This window comes from Triticum aestivum, chromosome 1D (assembly GCF_018294505.1).
Source record: "Triticum aestivum cultivar Chinese Spring chromosome 1D, IWGSC CS RefSeq v2.1, whole genome shotgun sequence".
Lineage (NCBI taxonomy): Eukaryota > Viridiplantae > Streptophyta > Magnoliopsida > Poales > Poaceae > Triticum > Triticum aestivum.
The window spans coordinates 227,181,237-227,189,324 of NC_057796.1; positions in this window are offsets into that span (position 1 = coordinate 227,181,237).

An 8,088-nucleotide genomic window follows, 5' to 3' on the forward strand; every position below is an offset into this window, starting at 1 on the left:
GGCGCAAATTATCAAAGGTCTCCTTGAGATCCTCCAGGGGGGTGCCTTGCTTCTCTGTCTTCACCACAATATCGTCTACGTAGACATGGGCATTTTTGCCGAGTTGCTTGAGGAGGCACTTCTGCATGCAACGCTGAAACGTGGCACCGGCATTTCTCAAGCCGAATGTCATGGTCAGGTAGCAGAAGGCTCCGAATGGTGTGATGAAGGCGGTCTTCAGCCGATCGACCGGGCTCAGCTTGATCTGGTGGTAGCCGGAGTAGGCGTCAAGGAAAGACAACAACTCGCATCCGGCTGTGGAGTAAATCACTTGATCTATTTGAGGCAGAGCAAATGGATCTTTGGGACAGGCTTTGTTGAGGCTGGTGTAGTCAATACACATGCGCCACTTGTTGTTCTTCTTCAGTACAAGGACTGGGTTGGCAAGCCACTCTGGGTAAAACACTTCCATGATGAAGCCGGGTGCCAGAAGCTGGGATATCTCTTCACCAACAATTCTTCTCTTCTCTTCTGACAGGCGGTGGAGGGGTTGCTTGACTGGTTTTGCATTTGATCTAACATGTAGCTTGTACTTGGCGAAATCCGTCGGAACACCCGGCATGTCTTTGGGAGACCATGCGAAGATGTCCCGATTCTCACGGAGGAAATCGACGCGCTCGCTTTCCTATTTGCTGTCAAGGTGGGCCCCTACGACAGCAAACCTCTCCGGGTGCTCGGGGTCCAAGTTTCTTGGTTTCTTTAGCTGGCTGGAAGGAGCCCTAGGTCTCCGACTCCTTGGGGTCTGGCGACAGGTCCGGCTGCTTGCCGGCCATGGCCACAACCCAGTCAAGGAGTCTCTTCTCTACGGCGATGACGAGGGACTCGGCCAGCCGACTGCTAGCGGCAGCACATGCGGTCGACTTCTTGTAGTCGCCAGCTATGGTGATGATGCCCTTGGTACGCGGCATCTTCATCTTGAAGTAGGCGTAGTGCGGCACCACCATGAACTTGGCCAGGGCAGGCCGGCCAAGGAGCGCATGGTAGGGGCTCTCCAGCTCAACCACCTCGAACTAGATTGGCTCGCGGTGGAAGTGATCTCTGTATCCAAAGAGGACGTCTATCTTGATCTTGCCGATTGGGGAGCAGGAAAGGCCAGGTACAATGCCATGGAAGACGGTCCGGCTAGGCTGGAGCTGCTTCTCCTTGATGCACAACCTCTCCAGGGTGTCGCAGTAGAGGATGTTGATGCTGCTATCGCCGTCTACCAGAACTCAGGAGAAGCGACAGGCGCGTCTCTCTGTTGAGAAGGTGGCATCCCGCACCATGGCGTAGGAACCCGGAGAAGGCATCACCTCCGGGTGGTCGGCGCGGCTCCAGCTGATGGGCCTCTCGGACCAGTGCATGAACTCTGGGACTTCAGAAACGACAGCATTCACCTCACGGTACTGCTGACGCCAGCTGTGCCTATCGTCGGCCACACTGGTGAAGACGACATAGGCTACGTGTTCTTCAAGGAATTCATCTTAGATGTCGGCGACCGGACGGGCCGCCGGCTGCTGAGGAGGCGGAGCCGGCAGGCCCGCAGGCGGAGGCGGCAATCCTTCGCCCTTAGCAATCCAGGTGAGCCAGTGGCACTTCCGGGTGGTGTGGTTGGACGGCTTCGCGCTGCTGTGGAATTTGCAGGGAGCATCAAGGGTTTGCTCGAAGGAGAAGGCGGGCAACCAAGCAGGCTTGCCGCCCTTTTGACGCATGGGGCTGGGCTGCCCTTCCCGCTGCTGGTCTTCAACTGTTGCCACCTGCCGGCTGGTGGAAGCCGGCTGCGGGGCCTTGCGCTTGTTGTCGTTCTACTGCTGGCGCCGACTGGAGTCACCAGCCGGCGTCTGAGGAGCCGGAGGGAGCACCTTCCCGGACGCGTCCACCCGGAGCTCCGACTTCATGGAGGAGTCGGCAGTGGCGTACTTGTCTGCTATGATCAGTAGCTCGTCGAGTTTGGCCGGCTCGTCGCACATGAGTCGGTGCTTGAGAAGGGTGCCCTCTCTGCACCCGGAAGTGAAGTACTCTATGGCTTGCACCTCGTGCACCCCTTCGCAGGAGTTGCGCAGTTCGGCCCACCACGTCAAGTAGTCACGGGTGGACTCGGTCGGACCTTGGACGCACAGAGAGAGCTGGCAGGGCTGGGGCGACCGCTTGTAGGTGCTGGTGAAGTTGCAGATGAAGACTTCGGTGAAGTCCAGCCAGCTGTTGATGTTGTAGGGCTTGAGGCTGTTCAGCCATGTCCGGGCCGTGCCCTAGAGCATGAGCGGAACGTACTTCACGGCAACGCGCTTGTTGCCGTTTGCTATGTTGACAGCGGTGGAGTAGTCGGCTAGCCATTCTTCCGGCTTCATGGAGCCGTTGTACTTGGGAGTTTCTCGAGGGAGCGAGAACACTTTGGGAAAGGGCTCGTCGCGAATGTGGGGGCCAAAGCAGGCTAGGCCAATTGCATCTTCTTCTTCTACCGCCAGGGACCGAGCAAGTCAGTCGATCCGGTGGCGGGCGTCATTCTCTCCGACTCCCTCACGGGGGCCTAGCCGGCCTCCGAGAGTCGGATGCTCAACAGGCGGCGGGGAGGCGCGCCTTTCCCTGCGCGGGGGAGGCGGACGATCGTCCAGTCGTTCCACTGCTCGTGGGCGGCCATCCTGGTCACGCTCGATGGTGATGCGTGTGCGGCTGCGGCTAGCAACCGGCTCTTGGTCTCATCTGTCGCGGGCGCCGCCTGTCGGCGCCTAGGAGGTCGCGCCGTGCTCTCGGGGGTGGGGGTGATTCTCAGCTTGCACGCCGGGTTCCACCACACGGCGGTCGGCTTCTTGCTGCGCGGCGGCTGCATCGAGGAGCTGCTAGACCCGCTCCTTCATGCAGCGACGCTCGTCGCCCTCCAGGTGATCCAGCTCGTCTGTCGCCGCCTGGGCGGCGCGTAAGTTCTCCATAGGCGTGGCGTAGACTGGGCGGTCGGCCCCCAGCATGCTGGCGATGGCTGCGCCGCGCCGCCGGACCGTGCCCACGCAGCTGGGTTCACCAGCTGCCGGCGTGCCGCAGACGGCGTGGTCGATCTCATGCTGGTAGGCTTCAGTGAGGCGCCTCATGGCCTTCAGCTTGTTGGCGCTGTCGAGGAGCGAGACGCCGAATGACTCCAGCATGGCACCGTCGGTGTCTGCCGCTATGGGAGTGGACATGCCCTGCACTGCTACCTGCAGTGGGTCCTGGCCGGCCCCGTCGGAGGCTCCGTCATGGCTGATGGCCAGCACCTCCGTGACGGTGCTGGCACCGCTGTCCGCAGGAGGGAGCGGTCGTCGATGACCACCACATGATCGGAGAAGGCATCAGAGGGTGCGGCGTCGGCATCGATGATCATGTCGACAGGCAAGTCGGTGGAGCCGACGGACTCCAGGTCGGAGGCGGGCTCATTGGTGATGCTGAGCTTGCCGAGGAGGTCGACGAGGCAGCTCTCGGAGCTGGCTGCTCCCGCGTTGGGCGCAGGCTCGTCGGAGAGGCGGATTGTAACGCCCACGATGCGGCTATATCTCCCACGTGTCGAGGCACGACTTAGAGGCATAACCGCATTGTAGGTTTTATCGCAAGAAGGGTCATCTTCACACAATCCCATGTAATGAACAAGAATGGGATAAAGAGAGTTGGCTTACAATCGCCGCTTCACACAATACTTAGATAAATCATACATCAATCAGAGTACTCACATAGACCGGCTACGGTCAAAGTCAAAAGAAAAGAAAATAACCCAACTGGGCTCCACTACTGATCAACAGGAAACGAAACATAGTAACGACCAAGGTCCTCGTCGAACTCCCACTTGAGTTCGGTAGCATCACCTGCACTGGTATCGTCGGCACCTGCAACTGTTTTGGTAGAATCTGTGAGTCACGAGGACTCAGCAATCTCACACCCGCGAGATCAAGACTATTTAAGCTTATAGGAAGGATGGGGTAATGAGGTGGAGCTGCAGCAGGCACTAAGCATATATGGTGGCTAACATACGCAAATAAAAGCGAGAAGAGGAGCAACGGAACGGTCGTCAACTAGCAATGATCAAGAAGTGATCCTGAACCCCTACTTACGTCAAACATAACCCAAAAACCATATTCACTTCCCGGACTCCGCCGAAAAGAGACCATCACGGCTACACACGCGGTTGATGTATTTTAAATAAGTCAAGTGTCAAGTTCTCTACAGCCGGACATTAACAAATTCCCATCTGCCACATAACCGCGGGCACGGCTTTCGAAAGATAATACCCTGCAGGGGTGTCCCAACTTAGCCCATTATAAGCTCTCACGGTCAACGAAGGATATTCCTTCTCCCGGGAAGACCCGATCAGTCTCGGTATCCCGGTTACAAGACATTTCGACGATGGTAAAACAAAACCAGCAAAGCCGCCCGATGTGCCGACAATCCCGATAGGAGCTGCACATATCTCGTTCTCAGGGCAACACCGGATGAGATATCCTACGAGTAAAACCAGACCTCGAGTTTCCACGAGGGGGCCCTGCAGTCTACTCGGTTCAGACCAGCACTTAGAGAAGCACTGGCCCGGGGGGGTTAAAATAAAGATGACCCTCGAGAGCGCGACTCCCAAGGGAAAAAGGCTAGGTGAGGCAAATGTAAAACCAAGGTTGGGCCTTGCTGGAAGAGTTTTATTCAAAGCGAACTGTCAAGGGGGTCCCATAAATCACCCAACCGCGTAAGGGATGCAAAATCAAGGAACATAACACCGGCATGACAGAAACTAGGGCGGCAAGAGTGGAACAAAACACCAGGCATAAGGCCGAGCCTTCCACCCTTTACCAAGTATATAGATGCATTAATTAAATAAGAGATATTGTGATATCCCAACATATCCATGTTCCAACATGGAACCAACTTCAACTTCACCTGCAACTAGCAACGCTATAAGAAGGGCTGAGCAAAAGCGGTAACTTAGCCAAACAACGGTTTGCTAGGAAAGGATGGTTAGAGGCTTGAACAGGCAACATGGGAGGCATGATATAGCAAGTGGTAGGTAGTGCAACATAGCGATAGAGCGAACAACTAGCAAGCAAAGATAGAAGTGATTTCGAGGGTATGGTCATCTTGCCTGAAATTCCGCTAGGAAGAAGATCAAGTCCATGAAGAAGACAAACAGACGAAGTCGAATGAATCCTCACAACTCCAGAATGAAACCGAAGCTAACGAGAGAAACAACCCGGAAAGAAACAAACAACATAGTAAACAACCATCACATCAACATGGCACGGTGCACAATCAAGTATGATGCATGTCCGGTTTAATGAGGCATGGCATGGCAAAGTGCAACAAACAATACTACAAATTAAGTGGAGCTCAATTTGCAACGAGTTGCATATTGACGAAACACCACATTCAATCATTTAGTTCGCTCCCGTTTATGGTACTCATCAATATTAAATGTTGATTAACATGGCAAGAGGTGAAGCATATGAAAACTAACTATTTAGGCAAGTTTAAATGAGGCCGGAAATAACAAACAACAATTCCGGAAAATCCCCATATGTCATTTAGCAATTTAAAGAAAACAACAATAATAAACATTTTTAAATGTTGTTATCATGATGCGGATGACAATGCAAGTATTATGCCATTTTACGAAAATGTTGACATGAGCATGTTATGAAGCATTTGTCACTGTGGTGGAAGAAAGGGGTGCCACGGCAACAAATCCAAAAATGATGCCACGACAACATATCGGTTCCGGTAGCTCATGGAGATACCGGTGCAAAAGAAGAAAGTGTGCGGATGTGCGGAACATGCTAGAGATGGTGGGGTGATCCCGATAACCGGGTTTCCACGGGTCGATGCAAGGCAAATGAGGAGGACCGTGCAAGTGACAAATTCGAACACGGTGCAAACGTGGGCATCTCATACAACAAAGCATTCGTTTACGGGCGTCGTCTCGGGGTTATACCTTCGGAGCGTGCATTTTCAGGGCGGAACGAGTTCGATGCAGTGTAGATGGAAGTAGACGTTCTCGCGACGGTAGTGGAAGTAGTGGTTCATGTCTCGGAGAGGGACTTGACGCATCCGATCTCTCCGGAGGCGACGGTAGTCGTTCACGTTCATAGTCGCACAAGTTTCCGTAGATGTTCGGGGTCACGGCGAGGAACTCGGCGTTTCGGTGCGGTGTAGGGGTATATGTCGAAGGTCGTCGTGGTACTTGGCGTTTCTGGACTTGCCGATCTGGGTTCTTGTGACGGCAGTGGTACAAGGTCCCCGTGGAACTTGGATTCCGGTCCTGTAGTCGTACTAGGCATCCGGTGAACTTGGCGTATCCAAAATGAGCAAGGCAAAAACCCTTCGTTCAGCGGTGCTCGAACTTGGTGAAATCCACGAAGGCGTCCTTGGGCGTTCCTGGTTGCCGCGCCTTGGCAAATCGAAGGGGATCTTGGCATCCATGCAACCGGCAGCGGAGGTGCATGAAACCAGCGGCAGAGGACAAGCCGCAGCCGTGGCTCTCAAGATCGGCAACGAAGGCAAGGGAGGACAGCCTACGGATCGCGGGTGGAGCTTGGGCGTGGAAGGAGGGTGGCGAGGCAGAGTAGCAGCGATGTCATGGGGGCGCGGGACTTGGACGCCAGCTGCAGGGAAGCTCGGGGTAGGGGAAGCAGCCACCATGGGGACTGGGAGGAGCTCGGCTCCCCTCGGGCGTTGCAGGCTGCTGGTGGAGGAGATGCGCGGGCGAGGTGGCTCCTGGTCGCCATAGAGGAAGCAGAGGACGGCGCGGGTCCGACGACGACGGAGAACGACAGGATGCGGCGAGGCTGCGCTGGCACTTGGCAAAGGCGTGGCCATGGATGACGGTGAGGTGGGTCGAGAGCGGCGGCGCTCCTGGTCGCAGCGACTGGACTCCGGTGACGAGGAGGAGGCAGAGGGGAACGGGACAAGGGCGCGGCGCTGCTCTCTCTCTCTCTCTCTCTCTCTCTCTCTCTGCGACGGCGCATCGAGGGAGGAGGGGATTGAGCAGGGCTCACCCTGGCGATGTGTGCATTGCATGTGGCGGCGCAGGAGGGAGAGATCGATGGGAGATGAGGGGAACGAGCAGGGGAGACTAGGGTTTACAACGGGGCGCGGCTGGGCCTTAGAGGCCGGCCCGGTAGAGAAGGAAGTGGCCAGAGGCCTGGCTGGGCTCTCTTCTCCCTCTCTCTTATTTTCCAAAACAGTAAAAGAATAGGAAGAAAGAAAAGAGAGAAAGGAAAAAGGTTCGAGAAAGGACTTTGGCATGCAGATAATTTTCCCGGGCTCACAAAAATGAGCTTGAACCAGGAAAAATAGAAGTGGGCATGACCGAAAGTTTAAATTCAAACTCATTTGATTTAAATTCAAATGGTTTGAATAGAAAGTGAGGGTTGGGAAGGTCCAAAAAAATGTTGAGAATTTTGGTGGGGCTTCGAAAAGTGAAGAAAGAATTTATGGGAAAAGTTTGAGGTCAAGAATATTGAGATAGAAAAGGCATGGAATTAAATTGCACATGTGTTATGGTGAACTCCAATTAATGGAATATTTTAATATAGCTCCCTAATAATATTGGGAGGATATATGTTATAAAGAGAAATCACCATGTGCATTTCCCTCGATTTAAATGGATCGAAGATCCATGCAATTTACTTAGTTGAGTTTGAAAAAAATTAAATGACATGATGGCATGATGACATGATGCAATGCAACATAAATAGAGCAAGCAAAAAGAAACACACGGTGATCATGAAATATATGGAAGTCTTCTGAATCACCGGTCTTGGGGCGTCACACGGATCCCGCCGATGAGATCAGCGAGGCAGCTTGCAACGCAAGCGGCTTTCGCGCCACGCAGCGCGTCGGCGCAAACGCCCTCGGGCCTGCCGGGCTGGCTGCGCTCGCTTCGAAGGAAAAGGGTTCCCGTCCAGAACGTGTCACTACAAAAAAAATACACTTCCGTGATGATACGTGTTTGTCACAGTAGGTCACGTTTTCTGTCATGCATGTACATCCATGACAAATTTATGACAGAATCAAGATAGTCATACCTGTGCTGTCGTAGAAGTGTTCCATGGCATTACCAAAATT